Consider the following 25392-nt stretch of genomic DNA (forward strand, 5'->3'; position numbering starts at 1 on the left):
AACAATAGTTCCGTTTTAATTTAATTTACGTTGAAACTTCCACTTAGTATAACGTCTCGCTCAGCGAATCTTTTTAAATCCTTTTTATTTCCAGGGAACGATCAAAGGAGCGAAATGAGTTTGTTCAGTGTTATTTAACTTGTGAATCTTTAGGTAAGTATGAAATGAATTCTTTTCTGACTTGATAATTTAATTAATAGTACCAGGGAAACTTATTTATTTTGAGTAGACTCATTTATAAAAGGTTGATGGGATAAAAGTGGAGTACCAGTGGGAGGCTCATTTCAACAGGGTGCCGGCTAGATTATGGGTACCACAACGGTGCCTATCTCTGCCGTAATGTGTAAGAATTACTGTGTTTCGGTCTGAAGGACGGAATAGCTAATGAAATTACTAGGCAAATGAGACATCTTATCTCTCAAAGCGACGAGCGCAGTTATATGTTGCCGCTCAGAATTTTTGGGTTTTTCAAGAATCCTGAGCAGCACTGCATTGTAATGGGCAAGCCGTATCAATTACCATCAGCTGAACGTCCTGCTTGTCTCGTCCCTTATGTTCATAAAAATAACTTTTTTACATTATCTTCAAGAACACAGTGGCCAGTTCGATTCTAAACGCCAGGCATATGTACAAAACCTCGTTACAATACGGGTATGCTGCGAGTTTCCTCAATATACCTTTGCACTTTGAAAGAAAATAATGACTTACTTTACTTTGACATAATTTTAGTATAATAATGCTAGCTGACCTCGCGAATTCGTCAGCGTTATGTTAAACCTTTCTCAGCATGTTAGGTATATAAGATAAAACTTCAACAAGAACGTTGTGCATTTCTAAATATTTTGGAATGGTTAGGGAATTGTTTCGCACGAATTACTTTATTGATCTGTATAAAAGTACTAGCATTTATGTGGTTAAAATATTCATTTATTGCGCTATCGTACACAAAAATGACAAGTTATGTTACAAAATATTTATTTATCCAACTGTTGTGTAATAAGGGGTATTAAAACACGTACGTGGGTTTATCTCACGAGGCGAAGCCGAGTATGATAATAGTATCACATGAGTGTTTTAATACCTAATTATCAACAGTTGCATACAAGACTTTATCTACACCCAGAATATGAATCCTCTAAAAGATTCTGAAACTGTTAGCTTACTGCTAACATTAAAACAGCCAGTCCTAGTAGTAACCTAATATCATCCATTGCTGATTATATACAAATAAAGTAAGTATTAATGAAAGAATTATTTATTTTAGTAGTAATTTACAAATCTTATACTGCAATAATTAAAATTCACTTGAATATTATGTTCTTATGCAGCGTTTAAATTGAATCGTTCATTTTTTTAAACAAAACAATAAAAATGTCGAAGAAAAATGGCGGGCATTCGAATAACCTACTTTTTTTTACGGCGCGCGACTTTCTGGTAGTGTGGAACGCGCGTAAACGAAAATGTTCTTTTTTTGAAATTCATACAGATACCACGCATCGAGCAATAAGAATGTGGCTGTCTGTTAAAACTCTTTGAGCATGAAGGGATTGAAAAAAAAAATAGGAGTGTTGTTATGAAATGCAGTACAACATTACAACACTCGTTTGGATGATGTAATGGTTATTAAAACATTGGGTGTTTTAATGTTGGCAATAAGCTAACTGTTTCAGAATCTTTAATAGAGGATTTAAAGCATAATAAGATAAAAAATTTAACACTTCAGAACTATTACAATTATTCTACGTTAAAAGGATTATCTCTCAGGAAAATCAACTTTCATCCATAATTTCAACGACTGTTTTACGAATTTTCCATCAGGTTCCGTATCCTGACGCGAGTTTAACATTTTATACAATCGCAAGAAAAGTACTCCAAAAAAGTAATTATAGGACAGAGGTCGATACTACAATAAGTCTCGCTGGAAAATTTTTTATGTGTGCGGAAATCAAGGAACACGTCGTCAATTTTGATTAACATTACTTTCAGAAATTGCAAAAGTCATCAAAACCATTGCTTTCCATCCATTCATTCGTAACCACTCTTGTTCCAAGATCGTAAACCGACTAAAACGCTTCTGTGGTAAACCATAAAATATTTATTGCGTAAAAATGTACTGAAGCACGTAAACAGAGACGTGAAAACGTTCTTCAACCATTGAAATGTACGCAAATATATATTTTACGATTCAGACAACACGCACCCTGAATGACTATTCGATTTAAGCGACGTGTTCACGTTAAAGGTAATGTTATTTATACGTAAACTCGTCATAGTATGGAATTTATAGAGACACTATCAACCCTCGAGTATACTAAGAGATTCATTTTATTATTTTATATTACAGGGGGTAATTTTTGAATTCATACAAATTGCACCAACGTCTCCATTCTCCAAGAACCTGACATAAAACAACGCCTTTCGGTGTTAGTACAGAGTCGCATTCTTAAGTTCTTCGGACACGTCTCCCAACGCTAGAGTGAGTCCATTGAGCGCCTTATCGTGCAGGGAAAATTGGAGGGCACCAGAGGGCGAGGAAAGACGCCCATGCGATGGACCGATTTCTGAAATTAAGTCTGCTGTGGGCGGTCCATTGAACGAGTGTACCAGACTGTCGGCCAGCAGGGAAAAGTGGGGAATGCTCGTGGGGCGAATCACACCTGCCCCAAAAGATGTCACTTCGTGATGACCACGACCGCTCTGCCAAAAGTGTAACGAAGAAGAAGAAGAAGTGGGCAAATTAAATATGAAAACAAAATTTATAGACGATGCCGGACTCGAACCCGCGTCGTGTCGCGTTTCGTGCGAGCGCTCTACCACTGAGCTAACCGTTCGTGTGACGTAAAGCTCATCTACTTAAGCATCAATCTTGATTTGTCTTTGTTCAATTCTTTTAAATTTTGTTTGTAAATTTAATTAAGGGTTACCCTTTAAAATAGCAAATTTCTTAAATTTCATCATCATGTTCTTTTATTTGATGCTTTACAAGGTTGTCAACACTTTTGTACTTTCTATATAAAAAAATCTACTTAATATAACACAACGCGGAGACTTGAGATTAAAGCTAAGTAAATTGGAACTTAATATAAAATCTCTATGCAGCAAGCAAGCAAAAATCAATATTAAAATTGTTTTGGATTTTAGTTTTTCATTATATGTTTTGAAATTTTACTTACGATGATTTAACAATATTTTTAAAGTGACTTCATCCTAAAACTTATCATTTATATTTCTTAAGGGAACAAAACATTTTTTAAGGGCTTAGATTGTTTATTAGGGGTTTAAATATTTTATAAATGTTAAGGGTAATAGCCTTAAAAAGGTTGGGAAACACTGCATTAGAAGTTTAGGCTGCTGTGACAACATAAAATATAACTTGTGACTAAATATATATAATCCGATGTATCCGATACGTAGATTATTACTACTATTTCTAAAATGACAACATGAAAATAAAAAAATGATATGAAATCAATTATTGAAAGCAAAAAACTACCATTGTGCATTCGAAAATGTATGCCTCAGACCTGAGAGGAATTGGCAAAATAAATTTAGCGGGCCTCTTTTTATTTTATAAATAGATCGTAAAATAAAATTTGTATTTAATAGCCCGAGGGCAGTTCTACCAATCTGTGGTATAATAATTAAGAAAGGCTATTACTCGTAGTACTAATAAACACACTATAATAAAACCTCTACATAATCTAAACATTTTTTTATTTTTATGCAAATATTAGCAGGTTATCAACTGTGAAGTAGATTCTGTAGATGAAGCCACAAACTGAGAGTTGAACAAGGCATACAAGATTTATCAACTATACGTCACTCGAACGGTTGGCTCAGTGATAAGAGCGCTCGCACGGAACACGAGAGGTTACGGGTCCGGGTCCCGAATCGTTCATAAATTTTGTTTTCAAATTTAATTTGAAGAATTTGTTATGTTTTTAATTTTGTTGATAAACTTTATTTTTGTAAATTTAATTTCTATAATTAATATTATACCTTACCAGTGGGAAGCTCCTTTGCACAGGAAGCCGGCTAGATTACGGGTACCAGGACGGCGCCTATTTCTGCCGTGAAGCAGTAATGTGTAAACTTTACCATGTTTCGGTCTGAAGGGCGCCGTAGCTAGTGAAATTAGGGGACGAGCGCAATTGTAGTGTCGCTCAGAATTTTTAGTTTTTTAAAGAATCCTGAGCGGCACTGCTTTGTACCCATTACAATACAGGCTGTGATCAATTACCATCAATTGAATGTCCTGCTCGTCTCGTCCCTTACTTTCATAAAAAAAAACATAAACACGTCACAAAGTGTCGAACAAATCGCGACTCTACGACGTAGCTTGTCTTGTACACTAAACTAATATTCCTGGCCTGTTTTTATCGGTTGTCTAACAGTAAGAAACTCTATCTAGACGTATCTATTATCTAAGATAAAAATCAACCAAAATTAAAACACTTAAAATAAAACTATCAACCAAATCATTTTCTGTTAACAAAAGTAAACAGCAATTTATGAACAAAACTCGTCGATTTTGTTGAAAAACATTTTGTACAATTTAAAAAAATAGATAGAAATGAAGTTTAGATTCGATTCCCGCCTGAATACACACTCGCAAAGTAACGCTTTCATAATTGAATTGAGAGTTTTTATTTACAAAGTAAATTCAGTGGAATTAACAAAATATCTGTACAAACCGAGCGAACTAATATCGAGAGGTTTGTTCAAATATTTATTGTTTGACTGAAAATGGAAATCGTTTTATGGCTGTGCAGTAATAGACGGCCATCTTTTTTTGTATTTTTCATTTTCATCAAACAAAGAAAACAACTTTAAAACTTTTTTTTTTATATTTTGATGAAAGTATTGATAACAGAGTTCAATATTTCAGAACTTTTTATTTAGTTGTTGCTTTAAATTATTTACTGAAATATTTTAATGAACATCATTTTAGGTGCTGTGTATTTCACGATTGAGATGTGAGCAGTCTTCACTAAATTCAGAGTAAACAATGATATAGAAATATAAATATTTAAAATTAAAATTCTTACCAAGTTATTTTAAGATTGTGAGTTAATTATAAGCCGTTTCGACTATTGTGACAGTGCTACAACCCTCTGAACCCTGACTGACAGAGCAAAACTGTAATTTCGGTCTTTACCTGTAGTTGATTTATTATATTGATAATGACAGAATATCAATTAATAGTATGCTCTCAATAAATAATGAATGACATATATTAGATTACATAGATACCATTTTCTTGGCAATGTGCAAAAATAAAAGCAGTTTTTTTTTACACGAGCTATCTGCGGGGCTTATCAAATTGTCCAGGTGCTATGGCAAATAGTCGAAACAATGAGGCAAACAAAAAAACTAAATTTGGTATTTAGTTCCTGATCATTTTATTCTTCACTGCTGATAAAACTTAAAGCCACATTCATATTTTTAGGAAAGCAATTCCAAGGTTGCTTATTTAACCTCTGTCATATAAGATGTGGTACATTGACTATTTGCATACGGTTCTAAGATCAACATTTGAGAAGCTTCTGGATCTGACGTCTTTAGACATGCCGCCATCTTTGTGACGTCATTATCGTTATGAATGATGATAATCCTGATAACTGCTGCTCATTTGTAACGCTAGATAAATAATTAACATTTAGTATAATTAATATACAGCTATAATAGACTATAATTCTTTGTAATTAAACGGCGCTTATTTTTGCCGTGAAGCAGTAATATGTAAGCATTATTGTGTTTCGGTCTGAAGGCCGCCGCAGCTAGTGAAATTACTGGGCAAATGAGACTTGACAACTTATGTCTCAAGGTGATGAGCGCAGTTGTAGTGTCGCTCAGAATTTTTGGGTTTTTCAATAATCTTGAGCGGCAATGCATTGTAATGGGCAGAGCGTATCAATAAACATCAGCTGAACGTTGTGCTCGTCTCATCCCTTATTTTCATTAAAAAAAATATTCTCTATATACATATTATAATAATATTCGGGAATAATGTATTCTAAAACCAAATGTATAATCATATTATGGTTAGTAAAAAGAAAAAACCGTATTTCTGAATGATCATACCATTCAACTACCTTTGCTTGTTTGCAGTAGGCTAACGGTGCGGGGGGAGGGTCTCATCGCATCAAAAATATAAAAAAAATGTAAAAAAAGGAAAATATCTAACCTATTTAAATTGATAAAGATTAATATCGTATATTTGTGTAATCAGCTTTTACATTTCCGCTTTATGATTGCCAATTTTTAAAGTATTAAAATAGATATAATATGTTAATCATAAGAGATAGAAATATGCGAAACTGGATTTTTCTGTAGACCTATATAAGATACATACATTCCGCAATACATTATTTGGTTATATCTCAAAGGGTTTAGACAGCGTTTTCGTTGAATGCGCACAAACGGTTTATTGTTTTCCGACACATCCAACAAATATCTTTAATTTATACAAAAATGTAAACAAAAACTTAACAGATTAAATCCATAAACTTTCCTCGGGATCCATGTTATCCGTTGGTAAAATCAGCATGAAAATCGGTGCAATAGTTTTTGAGTTTATCGAGAACAGACAGACAGAGGCGGTGGAGGACTTTGTTTTATAATATGTGGTGATGATTTCCTAAATGATTGTAAATGATAACTGGTCAGCATTAAAACCCAATTACAATGACAATAACTTACATACATACTCACGCCTTGTTTCCGTCGGGGTGGGCAGAGACAATAGAATGCCACTTGCTTCTATACTTACAAACCTCATGCGCTTCCTCCACATTCATTACTCTTTTCATACATGCTCGCCGGTTGCGGGTGCTTCGGACCTTTTCTTTTCTGAAAACGTCCCCAATTTGGTCAACGAATGTTCTTCGAGGTCTCCCGCGACCGACTTGCCCACACTTCCTTCATTCATTCGCTCCACGTGTCCAAACCATTTCAGCATTCCTTTCTCAGTCCTTGTCAGAACATCCTCTTTCAGACCACATCAGACACAATTCTATCAATCTCACCTCACACATTCTACTTCCTAAATCTCACTTCCGTACATTAACGTGGCGACAACCACTCCATTATGGACAGCCATTCGCGCTTCTTTTGGCACAGTCTGGCCGTTCACAAAGGCATGCAGCGCTCCATTCACACAGTTTCCCGCAGTCACTCTCCTTCATATCTTCCGTCTCTTGTAAACATGCTACCCAAATATACGAATTCTGTAACTTGTTCTACCTTTTCATCTTCAATCGTAATATTACACTTAGTCAACGAATAATTGACACTAATAATGATCTAACATGTCCTCACTATTGGGCCCTATATACCCTTAGTTCCCTTTAAATCATAAATATTCCAGCAAACGTCAATTTGCAAATGAACAGATTCATCGCGGTCCAACATTTACATCGGAAAACAACTGCATATTTAGTAATTTAAACAAATTCACGCTGAACTACACTCGCCGCTATGAATTATTCAATATTCGTGCCATAACTTTTCGTTGCATGTGTGAAACTATTACAACTATTTCATTCGCTTCATTAAACGAATTGGACGCTGCTGGAATTATGATTGTTAAAATATCATTTTTCTATGCAAGCATGTCAAAATTTGAGAAAAGTTTAGCGAAGTTTTTATTAGTTTACGTGGAGCACATATTCGCAAGTTCAATTCATTAGTTTTTGTAAGTAAAATTTTAGTACATATTGAGCTTTAAGTATTTACTAGTTCTATTCTTGCCACTAGATAACGGTTCACTTGTTAACGTGTGCTATCCAATGACATTTATACACACTTACATTAAGGATTGGTCTCCGCTGCGCTAACCGCACTGCCTAAGAACAATAGCTTTTTTATTATGGCAACTATGAGATGCTTGTGTGCGTATACATATATATAACATACGCTTCGTATTATTTTACATTGAAAATAATAAAATACAAAATACTTACTGATGATCCAACCCAGTGTCTTTCTTATTACTTGTAGTACTTTTACAATGTTTTACTACGCAACCTGTTTTTTTAGTTTAAGTTATTAGCTTAGCTTAGCAGAACATAGCACTAGAAGGTATCCAATCACAGTTGTGTGCTATGGTGACACGGATTGGTGACACTGAAGAGGATATCTGCAGTCAAGGATACTCTCTAGCCTTTGTCCATGATGCCTTCCGAGTTATCCTCAGCTAAAAACACAATTAACAAATTAATGGAAGATAATAACACACGTGACCACTATTCCAGGATAAATAATGGCGAAATATCCCGTGTACCCTACAGAAAACAAGAAGATCTTCTAAATATAATTTCTTTAATCAGCACTAAAATTGGATTTACGTTTACTTACATGGATATTGACACAATTCATCGCGTTCGGCGTTTCATCAATGCGCGTGATCCAGCTAATATTGTCCGCTTCACTCGAAAACGTAGGAAAAGTGAATTCTTTGCTGCAGGCCGTAGACACCAGAACCTATCCTCAGCTGACATAGGACTTTCGGGGACAGCGACACCTATTTTTATCAACCACCATATCACACCTGCGAACAAAACACTCTTGAGATCTGCTAAAAAACATTAAGGTTTAAAAGTGAATCTATTTAAATTCGAAAGCAAAGGCAGAAAATAAATCAAAATTATTTACTAAAAAAAGGGAGAAAAAACAAGAACAGGTAAAAGAAACTGTTCGGTGAGTGAAAGTTTCAAAAATTATTGCTTCAAGACGAATGTGAAATTTCTGGAAGAGGATAGTTGTAGGTTTTACTTATGATCATAGTGATACAATGTTTGATAATTATTTAACATATTTTATTCCTATATATTACATAGATTTATTCCTCAGAGCTTACAATTTTGATAAATGATACAAGATTCTTACGGTAACTTTTTTTTATGAAAATAAGGGACGAGACGAGCAGGTCGTTCAGCTGATGGTTATTGATACGCCCTGCCCGCAATGCAGTGCCGCTCAGGATTCTTGAAAACCCCAAAAATTCTGACCTGCATTACAACTGCGCACGTCACCTTGAAACATAAGATGTTAAGTCTCATTCGCCCAGTAATTTCTCTAGCTACGGCGCCCTTCAGGCTGAAACACAGTAATGCTTACACATTGCTGCTTCACTGCAGAAATAGGTGCCGTTGACCACAACGGCTAGCCGGCTAGATGATGGGTACCAACCTCATCATCTAGGCGGCATTCTGTGCAAAGGAGCCTCCCACTGGTGATCTAACTTACTGGTTACTTAACTGGTGATTAACTTAAGTATAAAATAAATATTTTGGTCTTAATAGGGTCAATATTATTTTGGAATATTGCGTTAATTACTTTTTTTGTTCTTGTTGTTGATACAGTGCGACTGCTGCACATTATCAAATTATATTTGGCAGCCAAAAAATCAATGGAATCGCTGTATCGGATGCAAAACTTATATTACACCTCTAAACTGCATATAAAGTCCTGGTACATGTTGCTAGGATGACAAATGAGTTCAACCGTTTTGAGAGACCTTACTATCACCGCTATCATATTTATGTTCTCCTTGTGTCTATGTAGTAATACGTCGGCCGCATGAAATCAGAATATATTAAGGTATAATCGCGTCATTAAAATATGTGTCTGTCTCTTTTTACTGTCACTTTAAATTATTTTAGAGACTGAGAATATTTTGTGTGTTCTACCTGTGTCACTATCGTCTCGCTTTTTCGTTTCATCGAGTTTCAAATCACAACGATCTTAAAGAAGTTTCACTTCAAAATCCTTAACGATACATTTAGCGCTTATTTTAGTTTTATATAGTCTTATTTCTAAAATAAACTTTAAACATCTGTGGTTACAAAGTGAAGTGAGCCTTTTCTTCCACTTATTCTCAGTCCAGATAAGATGTTTAATGACCAGCTTACACTTTGGACAAATTAAGAAGAATGGCACAAGTTAAATGAAAGTCTTAGCAAAGTTGCACGGAAATTTATACCTGTTTTGTAGTAACTGCGTAGTGTAGATGTAACTCATTCGGAGACAGAAACGCCTACCCTTGTAACTTAACTTGACGTTTTTATAATAACTTTTGTACAATGATAAAAGTTTAGGGCGTTAACAAACTTTACCTGTTCCTTTTCATTTAAAATGTTTCGCTAATTTTTCTTAATTATTCTGCCCTGTTTTACGCTTTTATGCTTTGAATATTCATCACTTTCTTTATGATGAAAATAATTAAATCAACAATTTTATGGACCACGTTAACATAGTATTTTCGACTCTCTTAAGAAAATAAATTTATTAATGAATAATTTATTGGGTTAAAACTGGACACAGATTAGGCTAAGACGTGAATATTTTAAAAATACTTTTATTATTGAGAATACATTGAGGGATCTATGGTAATAATATTTCATGGTGCATCATATCTTTTTATTTAATATGTGATATTGTAGGTTAAATGGCTAATATAAGATCTCGGAAATATTGTACTAATTGGAGCAAACAACGTTTTGCAGTATTATTAACAATTACTTAACAATAAATGTCAAGGATAAACATAACCCACATGGTACGACGGACAGATGGCACGTGGTGCAGAAAAGTTTTGGAATGGCGACCACCTACCGGAAGACGCAGTGTTCGTAGGCTAATATAAGATTTACCGACGATCTGGTCAAGTTCGCCGGAATATGTTCGATGAAGGTAGGGCAGGACCGAACGTCGTGGAGATATTTGGGGGAGGCCTTTGTCCAACAGTGGACGTCTTCCGGCTGCTGAAGATGATGATGATGAAATGTCAATGAATCAAGCTGAAAAAAGTTCAGAGAAATCAATACTAAGAAACTCTAAAAATAATATGCTTGAACTGCTTGCTCACTTAAAATTATATCCATATTTTCTCACCATCACAAAGGTACCAATTATAGAATATTGACATTATTCAAGGAGAATAATTTATCCGATTAAATTATGAGAAAAACTAAATACGAATAATTCTATATTAGCCTTCCTTCCTTTTATTATATTGTTTATGTTTAATTTTATAATGTATCTGTAATAATACAAAACGGTATTAATCTTAATATTATGTAGATTAATAATCTAATAGATTTATGTTGGAATATAGACAATTTAATATTAGTATGCCAATTTATTAGCCAATTGTGCTGTGCAACTACGATTTAAGTACCAACTAAGTAACCATGATTCATGCAAATAAATAAAATTTGATAAATTCCTCTTAGAATATTAATAAGTCTAGAAAGAGTCTGCTAGACAACCGATAAAAACAGGCCAGGAATAATACTTTAGTGTGCGTGATACATAAGCTACGTCTTACACTCGCGATTTGTATGACACTTTGTATCAGTGTGCATTCCTCAAAATAGAGGTTAGTTCTGATGATGTTCTGAGATGTTTTCGAAGCTTTCATTGTCTATGTAGACGCATATGATCTAAGCAAATTCTTTAAAACAAAAGCACGTACTATTCCTAATAAAAAACTGACAATGTTCTTTTGAATCTTCTGGTATAACTATAAAATATTCCTCCTCTATTCATCATTCTTTGAGTTTTGTTAAGAATAAGATGAGGCCCATTATTCGCATGTTTCCCTTCCTTAACATTTAACAGATAAAAAGTGTTTTTTTTTCTTATCTATTTCAATCAATTTTATAATAAATTATATCACAAGTACCCATAGATGTCCCTGCAAAGAATATCTTCTGAGTGCTCCTTAAATAAATTGAATATTTAAGCTCCTTATCATCCATCTCCCAAATTTATTCAGTTGTAAATAAATTTGAATTATTAAACGCTACTGAGGGAAGACTTTGAGATTATTCACGATTGTTTTCGTAGACTTGAAACATTTGCTCTGCTTGAAATGTCGCTGAAGGTTGCCTCTTTAAAAATCAATTTATAATGAACGACTACTGTTCGCACGTTCTATATTTATAAATATCAAGGCGTTCCAGTACTTAAAAGTAAGGTGTACCTATATGCGAGCCGTTCGAAGGGCGCCGTAGCTCAGAAATTTACTTACTTTAGAGGCTCCTTTGCACAGGAGTCCGGCTAGATAATGGGTACCACAAGGGCGGGTATTTCTGCCGTGAAGTAGTTATGTGTTAACATTACTGTATTTCCGTCTGAATGGTGCCGCACCTAGTGTTATTACTGGGCAAATGAGACTTAACATCTGATGGTTCAAGGTGACAAGCGTAATTGTAGTGCCGCTCAGATTTTTAGGGTTTTCAAGAATCCTGAGCAGCACTGCATTGTAATGGACAGGGCGTTTCAATTACCATCACGTGAACGTCCTGCTCGTCTCATCCCTTATTTCCATAAAAAAGGTATATCAATATCCGAGCCGTTCGAAGGGCGGCGTAGCTCAGAAATTCCTGGGCCAATCAGAATTTTGGGGTTTTTCAAGAATCCTAAGCGGCACTGCGTTGTAATGGGCATACCGTCCCACTTAGTTTCTCTTTTTTTTTATGGAATAGGAGGACGAACGAGCGTACGGGTCACCTGGTGTTAAGTGATCACCGCCGCCCACATTCTCTTGCAACACCAGAGGAATCACAAGAGCGTTGCCGGCCTTTAAGGAAGGTGTACGCGCTTTTTTGAAGGTACCCATGTCGTATCGTCCCAGAAACAATTTCGTAATTTTTACTCTTAAAAAAATATATAGATGAGTGCATCTATATATTTATGTCAGTGACATTTTTTGGACTCTTGACAAACCACTCCTCAGCGACAATGCGAGCGTGACACTGAGGTGGAGACAGACCCTTAACGCCATTTATTGAAAATATATTGATGTAGTATATACATAAGTTAAAAGCATCTTAGCCCTTTCACCCTAACAAAATGTGAAAGCGATTTCAAGTGAGAAAACCGTCGCAGGTATCGACATAAGCACCGTATAACATTAGTGAAAAAATGAAGTAAAAATGTAGTTTTTGACATATAAAAACATAATATCTTTTTCAACACCCTTGCTCGTTACGTGAGCCTTTTTACATCGGTCTTAGGGCCATAAAGCGAACTATAACACACGCGTGCATAATAATATTAAACACAAGTAATATTGTAATAGTAATATTGACACACTTTTTAAACAAATTATCTTGCCCCAAATTAGGCATATATAGCCTGTGCTATGCGTTGCATGACAACGATATATTTAATACAATATACTTACATATAAACATACATAAATGTATTTATACATCCATGACTCGGAAACAAACATCCATATCTATACTAATATTATAAAGCAGCAGTGTTTGTTTGTTTGTTTGTTTGAACGCGCTAATCTCTGGTACTACTGGTCCGATTTGAATGATTCTTTCAGTGTTGGGTAGTCCATTTATCGAGGAAGGCTATAGGCTATGTTTTTTTTCTTCAAAATTAGGGATCCATAATAAAATTGCTATTTTGTAACACAAGGTGTAAAATAGAAAACCTATTTTTGCGTGCGCTGCAAAAACTATTGACAATAGAACAAAATGATGTACAGGCTATAATATAGGCAATATTTTATTACTTATAAAACTATCGCGTGAATTATACTTTATATAGCAAAACAACGTTTGCCGGGTCAGCTAGTTTATCATATAATTGCTTGCACCTACCGGGATTCGAGCCCGGGAGCTTCGTAGGTAGGATCGCTAACCACTCGGCTATACAAGTGCGTAATAGAATTATCCCTACAAAGTTAAGTTAGTACCTAACTGCAAATTATATGAGAGTAAGCAGAGCATTTTCAATTTAACCGAGTTATACAATTTTTTTGTAACAACAAAGAGGTTTTATGCAGTTGAAAATCCATTTGCATTTTTGGAATAAATACTTGTGTCCCAATAATTACTACGAAACAACATTTAATATTGTAAAATTATTTCTAATTCACAATAATATGTTATAAAATTTATGCATTTTATCACTTAAATTCACGCAAATTATAATTTTGAATTAGGCTATATGTAATCAAACATTTGGCGCGTGCAAAAAAAAAACTAGCGCGCCATTTCCCACTATTTTCTTTTATATTTGTTTTGTTTATACACATTCCCTACTAGAATACACAATTGCTTGGATCATATACTCTTAAAAACAAACCTCACTTCTAAAGCTATAGTCTTTGATTCCCCTATAACTGATCATCTTCCCACTATGCTGAGCATCGACCGTGGTCGATTACATCATGGCGATAAACAGGACTAAAACTAGCGTAGACTATGAAGGTGTTCGGAAGGCACTCGATACATCCGACTTTTCCTCTATCATGTCTACTATGGACGCAGATTTGGCAACTAACCGACTAACTTCTATAATTACCAAAACTATGAGCCTTTTTACAAATTTAATAGTCACATCTCGAAAAAGACATAACATAAAGCCCTGGATAACTCCAGGTCTACTTCGATGTATGCGTAATAGAGACAACTTACATAAAAAATTACGTCAAAACCCTACTAATCACATTCTTGATACAACATATAAAAGATACCGTAATTTTCTGAGTAACCTTCTGCATAAACTGAAACGTGAATTTCAAAAAAATTAGTTTTTGAAAACACATAAAAATCCAAAAGCCATGTGGAAGGTGGTTAAAACTGCTACAAATTTCAATTCAACTCGGAAACCAGAGTCCTCACAGCCTCTCCTTACCTTATACGATGATCCTCATATTGCAGTTAATGCAGTTAATAAGCACTTTGTGAGTTTAGCTAAAAATCTAGCAGCTAAGATTGTTCCCAATACCACAAGAATGGAGTCACTGACAACCTCCATACAATCCAACTCCCTTGTTCTCCTTGAGATTGGTACTGATGAAGTTGAACGCATAATCTGTGGACTAGGTACGAGACGACTCTGCTCCGGGTTGGGACCAAATCACACCATTGGTAATCAAAGCGTCCAAAAAAGTCCTGATACCTCCAATCACACATATCTGTAACATTTCCATATCTACAGGTGTGTTTCCTGAGGTAATGAAAAGAGCCTTAGTCAGTCCCATTTATAAACAAGGGGATAAAGGGGACGTATCTAATTATAGGCCGATTTCGGTTTTACCAGTCCTGTCCAAGGTCCTGGAAAGGATACTTAACAACCATCTTGTTAAATTTCTCAATAAATATGACATAATAGCTAAAAATCAATTCGGGTTTAGAAAGGGTATATCTTCGAAAGTTGCAACCACAAATCTTATTAGTAACGTAGTGAGTAAACTTGATAATAAAATAAAATGTTTTGCAATCTTCTTAGATCTCTCCAAAGCCTTTGACACGGTATCAATTCCGACCTTAATCACTAAGTTAGAGCGTTATGGAATTCGAGGTCAAGCGTTGGGAATTTTCCGGAGTTATCTTTTGAATCGGCAACAGAGTGTGAAAATAGACAAGCATATCAGTGACACGGAGTTAATTGACTACGGTGTCCCGCAGGGCAGTATCTTGGGACCTACACTCTTCCAGCTGTATGTCAACGATCTGTGCAAACTAAACATACCATACTGCAGCATATACGCGTATGCAGATGACACCGCACTCGTTGTACATGGTAATGACTGGAGTAGTGCCAAACAGCACGCCCAAGAAGCGATTAACATCGTGGCCGATTGGCTTTCAACTAATTTACTCACACTAAATATCCGGAAAACACAAATTCTTCCTTTTTCCTTAACATCTGCTTCCTCGGTTCCACCTGAAAACTCAAATATCATTATACATACTTGTCATCCAATAACACCCACCTGTAACTGCCCCTCTCTCAATATTGTCTCCAGCGTAAAATACCTCGGAATCCACATAGACTCTAACCTAAAATGGCATACACAAATAGAAGCGTTAAAAGTGAGGCTGCGGAAATTAATATACATATTTAAGACGTTACGACACTTGACTGATCCCAATACGGTGAAAACTGTATACCTTGCCTTATGCCAATCACTTTTGACCTATTGTATCCCTGTTTGGGGTGGAGCCCGCGTAACTATTATGTTAAGTCTGGAAAGAGCTCAAAGAGCTATTCTAAAGATAATGCTTTATAAACCTATCCGATACTCTACCAACCTCCTTTACTCAGAATGCCAAGTCTAAACGGTCCGGCAACTATATATTCTTCGGAGTGTATTAAGAAAACATGCGACCCTACCCCTCAACGTGACTGTTCTTGAACGACGCCGCACCCATATATGTCCCATAATAAAATGTAAAACGGCCTTCGCAAAACGTCAATATGATGCTCTCTCCTCTAAGCTTTACAATAAGATTCATGAGAAGACTTTTATCTACACACTAAGCAATTTTGAGGTAAAAAAGAAAACCACCACTTATCTTAAACAATTATCATATTCAGAAACGGAAAGTCTACTGTAACCTACTCACTAAGAATTACACACACACACTCACACACACACATACATTCACATTTAATTTTTATTTTTTAAGTTTGTTTCGTTTGTCATTGTCATTTGTCGAGGAATCACTGACCCCGAAGATACAGTTTTAACTAGTTTCGGGGTCAGAGGTCTATTAATATCACTGCAATTTTCAATGTTCAATGTATTGTTACAATTAGCGATAAAAAGATGTAAATAATTGGTATTATGTAATAAATATTGTCCATTTAGTAATTTAAGTTATTTGCAGTGAGTGTAAAAGAAAATGAAATAAAGTATTATTATTATTATACATGTTTGTCTTTTCCTCGCAAGTGTGTTGAAAAAATGTGTTTGAAACTTGTGAGCAACTTAGCTCATTTGTATCAAAATATACTATTTAAACTTTCATGACTATCGATAGTTTTAGCACAGAGTAGGGACGGATACTTGCGTATTAGCAATGCTCGTATTAACGGAATCATGACGTTTGAAATATCAGCAAAACTCATAAACCAAATATCCCGTTTTTATTGCTTAAATACAGACAGTATAAGCTTAGAAAACGAAATTTTAATTCCAAATTTGCATTATTTTTCATGTAAAACTGTAAAAAATGTTGCATGAAAGTCTAATTTAGGGGTTTTTTTCAATGTGGAAATTAATTTAAATTTGTTCATCCTTCAGAAACTACTATGCAAAAGCAAGAACGACAACCATATTTTTTCAATTCACTTCAGGACAAAAATCTTAGTTTTCAAGACCCTTTTTTATTTTTAAATCGTTAAGTTTTCGTAATAATATTAATTGTTTTCATTAAAATTTGTATTATTATTTAATATAATTATCTATTGTATCATCAAAAAGATTACCTGGCGCTTATCATTTTGCAGGATAAGACGTTTTAACCACAATTAATGAAATAGTCTCACAGATGGATCTGTTTTGTTGCACTCAGGGTGATCAGGTCATTCACGAGAGTTATTTATAAAATTTATTATATTATAAAATTTAAGGATGTAAAAATGTGAAGTGAATTATTGTATGTACCTTAATCGCATTGGAATATTCTGTAATGATAGTGTGTATTTTGATATTATAAAAAAAATAAAAAGCAATTGTTTATGTATTCAATGAACATTCAGGAATACATATTTTACAATTATTTTTTTTGTTGTTAGGTATGGACAGTACGATATTTATCGTGTCAAATAGTATATTACAATCAAATGATAATGTAGGTACTATTAGCAATTGTACTATTGAATATTTTGGCATGGATAAGAATTTGTTGTAGACCATCTAAATGGTTGTTAGTTACGCAACATTAGCTTTGTAAAGGTGTCTCAACGTTCACTAAATACACAAAGCCTCGGTGAAGTAGGCTTTGAAATGGATGATGGATCCCATACATCATGATGTCCTTTTACGAAAGTGTAATAGATGCGGTGAAAATTATTAAAGGATATCTACAAATAAGTACAGGATGACGACTACGGATCAACTTAGCTGGTCAAAATATATATCCATTGTAACTAGTATATTAGCTTAGCATATGATTCTATGTATTTTATTGTAATTTTACTTAATTAAGCCATCGCTCGCTCATCACTCCTATGGAAAATTAAAAATATTTGACAAAATATATGTTATCCTTTAACGTTACTCTGACAGTGTGTGCAAAATATATGGAGATCTTTTGTGTAATTGTGGCTAAAAAATATTATATTTTGTAAGCATTTTGTTAAGGATTGTTTTAATTATCTGCTTTGCCTTCTACTATCATATATATGATATATTATCCTTATTCTTCAAATCATTTCCCCAAAAGACTAAAATCAAAAGAAACAGATAGATCCATAGAGAATGCATGGAAATAGCACTGTGGAGTCTAAAGGACATTATGAAACACAGAGACACGAAAATTATTGCGTGATCCTATCTTAGATACGGTTGTCAAGCAAGGACCAAAATACGTAATTACCATGCCAACAACTCAATGGATAGAAATATGATGGGGATAAAGTTGTCTGACCGAATTAGGCAAGAATAAAGAAACTAAAACTAACATTTTAACAAAAACATCCGAAATGAAATAAATATTCCAAAACAATAGATATAATATGCACAAATAAATAAATAAAATAATTACGTATTTTTATACAATCTTATTAATTATTCTCATTCTAGTCACAATTATTATTGCTATTTTTGGAATCAGTGCCCGCCGGGGCTCCTTGCTCGCTTGTCACGTTGCGCGTGCGACACAAGCGCATCTTACGTACAACTATAAACTGCACACACCGACTCCAAGAATATTATCACATATCCGACTACCACAAAAAAGATTCGGCCGAGTATTGTTAATTTGCTCCTAAGAATTGATGAGTTACTTTGTTCCATATCATAATTTATCCCATAATCAGAAAAAAAAATCAAACTCTCACCAAACTACTTTTGAAGTGTATTCTTTCCAATTAAAAAAAATCATCGAATTGGTTGGCGCGAAATTGAGTTATTCGTCCATTTATCACGCACATAGTTATTGCAAATATAAGACTTTTATGATTTTCTCACGGATGCCATGTCAGATCTAGACTAAATTAAAATATAACCACACAGAAAGCACAAGCATTCAAATAAAAAAATAATTATCAATATCACCCAGTTGAAAGATTTGTGTTAACAAACATTAAAAAAATACCAACAAATGGAGCACCTCCTCCTGTTTTGAAGTCGGTTCAAAGATGTTACAGTAATCGTCAGTAAACTAAAAGTGGAATAAACAGGAATAAAAGTAGTTCAACACGACGATGGGTTGATGAAAAAAAGACACGACGAGCAGGACGTTCAACAGGATGGTAATTGATACCTTCTGCCCATTACAATGCAGTGCCGCTCAGGATTCTTGAAAAACCCAAAAAATTCTGAATGGCACTACAACTCGCTCGTCACCTTGAGACATAAGATGTTAAGTCTCTTTTCCCAGTAATTTCACTAGCTACGGCGCCCTTCAGACCAAAACCCAGTAACACATTACTGCTTCACGGCAGAAATAGAGAAAATAATAATAGCCGTTGTGGTACCCATAATCTAGCCGGCATTCTGTGCAAAGGAGCGGATTGGAAATCCCACTGCTAAGGTGACAGCAGGTGAAGATTAGCTAGTGATAGAAGAGTGAGGTCACACAGTTGGAGTTTAAGCTTTAGTTTGTGTTTTTATTCTATTGTTTGGCTGCTTAACTAATATACTTGTTCTAATCCTATTTTCATGAAGTATTTTAATACGGAGATATTATAAAATAACCCGAAAATGTTTTAATACTAAATTGAAGCTTAAATAAACTTGGTTGGATCTGTCTTAATTCGATTGAATTCCCAAGTTTCGATAAAGGCTTACGCACAAAGTTCGACGAAAGTTTGATTAATTCGTGGGCGATAAAATCGCTTGATTTCTCCTTCGAACTCTGTCAGATTAATCTGATTGTGGTTTCCAGGGATTTGATACTGCTTGTGTTGACTATTTTCTTTTTATTTTATATAATGTTGCCTCAATATATTGGTTACTGCAAATATTGGATAGGACTAAGATGCCGTAAATTAATTTTCTGCAATATTAATTTTTTTCCTTTTTCACCCCCACAAAATTTTATTTATGATTATATTGCTTTTTTTGTTCACTAGTAGGTCATTTTTCCCCTCTATCACCACCTTTGGATCTATGCTTCATTATCTCTTAAAGGCTAACTGCTCCTATGAAGCTACTGTGTTGGCAGGGAAGACTTTATTGAGCCTTGCTTGGACTTGATGTCAGCGTGGCATTTTGTCCATTCTGTGTCAGATCTTCTTTGAATAAAAATGAAATTTGATAATTTTGATCTAGGGTTATAAGCCGAGCAGGATAAACAGGAAAAGATTCAAGAACAATTCCATGGAAAAATGACCAATATTGCCTCATCTTAAGTAGACAGTAATTATTTGCTTTGTATTTATATCTGGTGTCTGTTTAGAAAGAGAACCTTAATTAGAATTTTCGGAATTTATTAAGTTACACCCGGGTTATCCTGCCGCAAATCGGCAGGACGTATCAGTCGTCACGCCAGCATTAATGAAGTCATCCGCAGGGCATTTGCCGCTCTTAAAATACCAGCTGTTTTAGAGCCAAATGGTATTACCCGCCGCGATGGCAAGCGTCCTGATGGAATGACACTGGTGGCTTGGGCACGGGGAAGGGCGCTGGTGTGGGACGCTTCTTGCGTCGACACTCTGGCTCCTTCTCATGTCTAAGTTACGTCAGTTGGTGCTGGGGCTGCTGCTTCGACTGCCGAAGACAGCAAGCGTCGCAAATATGTTGGTCTCAGTGAGTCATACATCTTTGTGCCGTTTGGTGTCGAGACTCTTGGCCCGTGGGGCCCAGAGGCGCGGAGAATGTTCAAAATACTATCTTCGCGCCTCAATAAGGCTACTGGAAGCCCAAGCGCTGGCAGCTATTTCGGTCAACGGATCAGCCTTGCTATCCAACGCGGTAATGCTGCCAGTATTCTTGATACGCTTCCACGTAATGATAGTTTTAATTTTATGTAGTCGTAGAATTGTAAATATAGTTATAAGATTTGTTTTGTTTGAATATACATACTTAAACAAACCTAAATACTAAGAAACATCCATGACTCGTAAGAAAACATTCAAATTCATCATACAAATGATTGCACCTACCGGGATTCGAACCCGGGACCTCTAGCTCAGTAGGCAGGGTTACTAACCACGATTTTGCTTTTTTGTGAGAGGGATGGATGAACGGTATTTAGATATGTATGTATTAGTTAATAACAGTAAATTATGTACATTAATATATCAGTTAGCCAAGCCGTTTTATCAAATTATTAATAAATAATTATAAATCACAAGGAAAAAAACTCATTACAGTCATCGAAACTTGGAAAGAAACGCTTTGTGAAGAAGCTATGATATTAAACTAAAGCTTTGTATTTTCATATATTAAACATCAAATTTATACCGAGATCAAAAGAATAAATCTCACGCTGGATCAATGTACGAAATTGTTTTACACAAGAACAATTTCGTGTTAAAACAAACGCGCCATCAAAGTGAATTTTAAGCATACCTGACGCAAAATAATCAAGTATAATACATTATAATCAGTGATGCATGCTACAAAGACCTTTTACGCACTAATACCCTTATTTATGTTGTATTAAATGTGATATTAGCGTAAAGGTTAACCTTATATTGGCAAGGTGATGAAAATGAGACGTACTATGTGAGGTGTTTATTCTTAAATTACTTTTCCCAAAGCGTGTTTAATGTATCGAAGAAGATTGGAGTATAAACGATATTTTAATCCATTGCGATACAAATTTTGAAAGAATAATGTTTATTTGAAACGTATGCACATAAATATAAAAGACTTAAAATAAGCTTATGAAAAAATAAATTAACAAGAAACAAAAACTGAACGGCCCCAGCGAGAGCTCTTCTATAAACCTATTTTAAGCCCTCAATACCAAAAAACATGGCTGACATCGATCAGCTGTCTCGTATTTGACGTTTGTTTTTCGATGTCAGTCAGTTAAAAATAGTTATCTTTACCAACCTACAGCGCTACTCAAAACATTGATTTTTTATGTTTGAACTTATTTCAACATCGACTTTTGACAAGCAATTGACATTGAAAAGATGTCTGTTTCCATAGACAGTTTTCATCAGTTAAAATCTCATGTCACGAAATATCAAAATTGCATACTATAAAGACGTATTAGTTATCGGAAGTTTATCAAACGACTATGAATAAGAAATTTTGTCGAACTTTCAGCTTAAAACACGTTTTGCCAAATATAGGTTTATGCCTTCGATAAGCGTTTGATTATGGATAAGGCGGTAGATAGCTATTGCCGGGCGCAGCAGACTGTTTCCAACTTCTCAATCAAAAAACAGTCACATTAAAAAAAAGATTCGTTTTCCTTTTCTATCCTGCTGTATATCCGCTAGATGTGTTGTGCGTGTATAGATGTATCTACGTGTGAAAGTAATGCAGATAGTGAAATGTATTTTCTTTAGTTTCATCCCATGTCTGTTGATCATTATAATCATCTAGAACACAACAGGTGTCCATAGCAATTATGAGCAAAGTACCTTATAGAGACCCCGGGGATCTCGAACTTGTTAGGCGATTCCGGCCCTAATGTTTTCGATCAAAAAAGTTCTCGGTAAGCCTTCGGACGGAAACGGTTCGTTATCTCCGAGGGTCCATTATCTTTAACTGTATACTGAAAATATCTCTAATTTGTACCCTTGAGAGTATTATATACATGTATACTTAATGGTATGGTTGTTAGTGAATCCACGGGTATAATTTATTTGTAAATTGGGTATTAAGCACCTCCTATACGATTTGTTATTTTTTTGCTTTGTTGTGTTTCAACGGGAAATCGCATCATTCTATCCGTACAAGAAATCCTTTTGTAAAAATAAATACCATTTTTTTTATCTTAGACAGTGGAATTCAAGGGAAACTGCCCAATTGTTTTTAATAAATAAATAAATCAGTGGAATCATGCAAATTTGTTAAATCCGTCCTGAGATAAGTGTTCACAAAACTTTTCAACAACGGGCTCTTAAAGTCATGAAATCAGTTTAAAAGGCCTACGCGATGGCGAATACTATGATAGAAATCAATCAATTTAACACAGATCAAATACTTGGGGTATAATCTATAGTATGTCTTTCGTATCAAATGGATATAAAGGAAACTTTACAGCACATATGAAAAGCAATTTGAAGTCCCAGCTCACGCTCCTTATAACATTTTACATTGATTCAATAAAACAACACCAAAGCAAATTTTACAAAATAAAATTTGTATCCAGAAAATCTGAACGATGCGGGACACGAAACCGCACTTCTCGGTTTCCGACCGAGCGCTCTTACGAACTGCACAACCGTTCGAGTGACGCATGTATCGTAAATCTTGGCATGTCTTGTTCAACTCTCAGGTTGTGGCTCCGTCTTAAAGGTCTACTTTACCATGGATAACCTGCTCAACCCCAATAATTGCATATTAGGAAATCTAAGCAAATTGTTGTCCTAATAAACAATAAAGAAATATAGATATAATATTGGGGATTTCTGAAATTGCTATCAAAATTCGCAAACTAGTAACAAGTATCCGTTGAACAATTGCGGTGAGAGTCAAGTCCTGACAGGCTGCCTGTGGGATTTCACTGCGGAATCCAATTAAACGAAGAAGCGAGCGACTTTGTGTCATTGATCGTTACTTTGTTACAAAACGAAGGAAAACTTTTACAATATCACAGAATAGACCCTTCCAGTCCTCTGAGGAGGGCCTTTCTTTATGGGACGAGATAGGGTTAGTCGCTTTCAGAAGCCTTTGTGGGTTTTTGAATAACGATGAATTGATTTACTTGGTTCAATAAAAATACCCACTTGTAGAAACTTGAGATAATTTTTTACTTTGTTCGATATGTTTTGTATAGATTCGATATATTTAAATTGTGTATAAAGATTGCATTGTTTCAAATTATGATTAAAATCTAGTTATGTCTATTTTTAAGACGGATAGTTAACTATTTATTTATTTTATATTTAATGACTGTTAATAAATTATAAAACTTAATTCTGTAAATCTTGCAGTCAAAAGAGATGTAACGTAAGGTGGCTGAATGAATGCTAATGTTGTTAAATGTTATGTATGTATATAGGCATATGATTTGCTAGGAAACTGTCGTAACCATAATGTTAACACCAGGAACAAACATGAACTTATAATGCCTACTATAAGTCGAGTTTGTAAGTCTTTCGGGGGGCGATATATTATATGCTTTTATAACCTAATATCCAATCCCAGAAAGTGTTCGACACAAATGTACTATGACATACAAAAGAATTATTAATAAACGTTTGTGTTGTAAAGAATACTTTAACATAAACTTTTTTGTTAATGATACCACAGATTGGGAATGGAGCGACCCTTTAATTATAATTTTTATTGTACGATATTACATTGTAACCATATTTTTAGGATAAAAAAGAAGCCTGCTGAGTTACTTGCGCCCGGTTTTCTCAGGTCTGAGGCATACGTTTTGGAATGAGTGATAACTCATTATAAATTTTAATTTTATATAATATATAATTTTAAAGTCAAAATACTATCGTATTTTGACGTTAAAATTACAATTACGTCGACGGCTGCCCTTATTCAACTCTATACAAAATTAACTTTAATGAAAACTGACTAATACTAAAGTCACATAAATGTATGAAACTCATGTCAAATTCGAGAAGAAATCACAACACGGACTCAATTAGTGTGTTCGAATAAAACCCCGCCCCAGGTGGCTATATTGAGTTACTTCCTATAATTGAGTTACAAATCTTATCCTCTTCGACGACCAATAAACAAAAGTATTGGAGATAACGACAGCTCACTTACACAATCTAATCACAACTCTTAGCCCAAGAGATGTTGATTTATTTGATTCTGTGTTTTTCACAAGGAGATAGTTTAAAGTATGTTTGAGAATTATCGATAGAGAAATAATAAAAACATGCTATGCTTTATTTTCTCATTAAAGTATGGAGTTCTATGTTAAAAAGTTTTTTATCTATTATAAAAAATTGTTTTTGTTTATCCATTATAATGCTTGTCTATCGAAACTATTGCAAGGCATAAATACAAAGCAACCAAGGGCCTAGGCTATCGTTATTATAGTTGGAAATCCTCGAAATTAATATCTTACACTATGTTTTTATTGACACGATACTAAAATAATGAAAAGAAAATCAGCAATTTTTATACGATTACTTCATCAATTTCATATATTGTTAATTTCAAGTATAATTATTTTTAAGATACATGATATTCTTACTCAAAAATATAAGAATAACAAAACATACCTATATGCGATTCCAACTTTACCATTTACGCAAAGAATTAGCAGATAAATAAATTGTCTCCTCCATAATAACTGTATGGAA

Source organism: Leptidea sinapis, chromosome 21 (assembly GCF_905404315.1).
Source record: "Leptidea sinapis chromosome 21, ilLepSina1.1, whole genome shotgun sequence".
NCBI classification, from domain to species: domain Eukaryota; kingdom Metazoa; phylum Arthropoda; class Insecta; order Lepidoptera; family Pieridae; genus Leptidea; species Leptidea sinapis.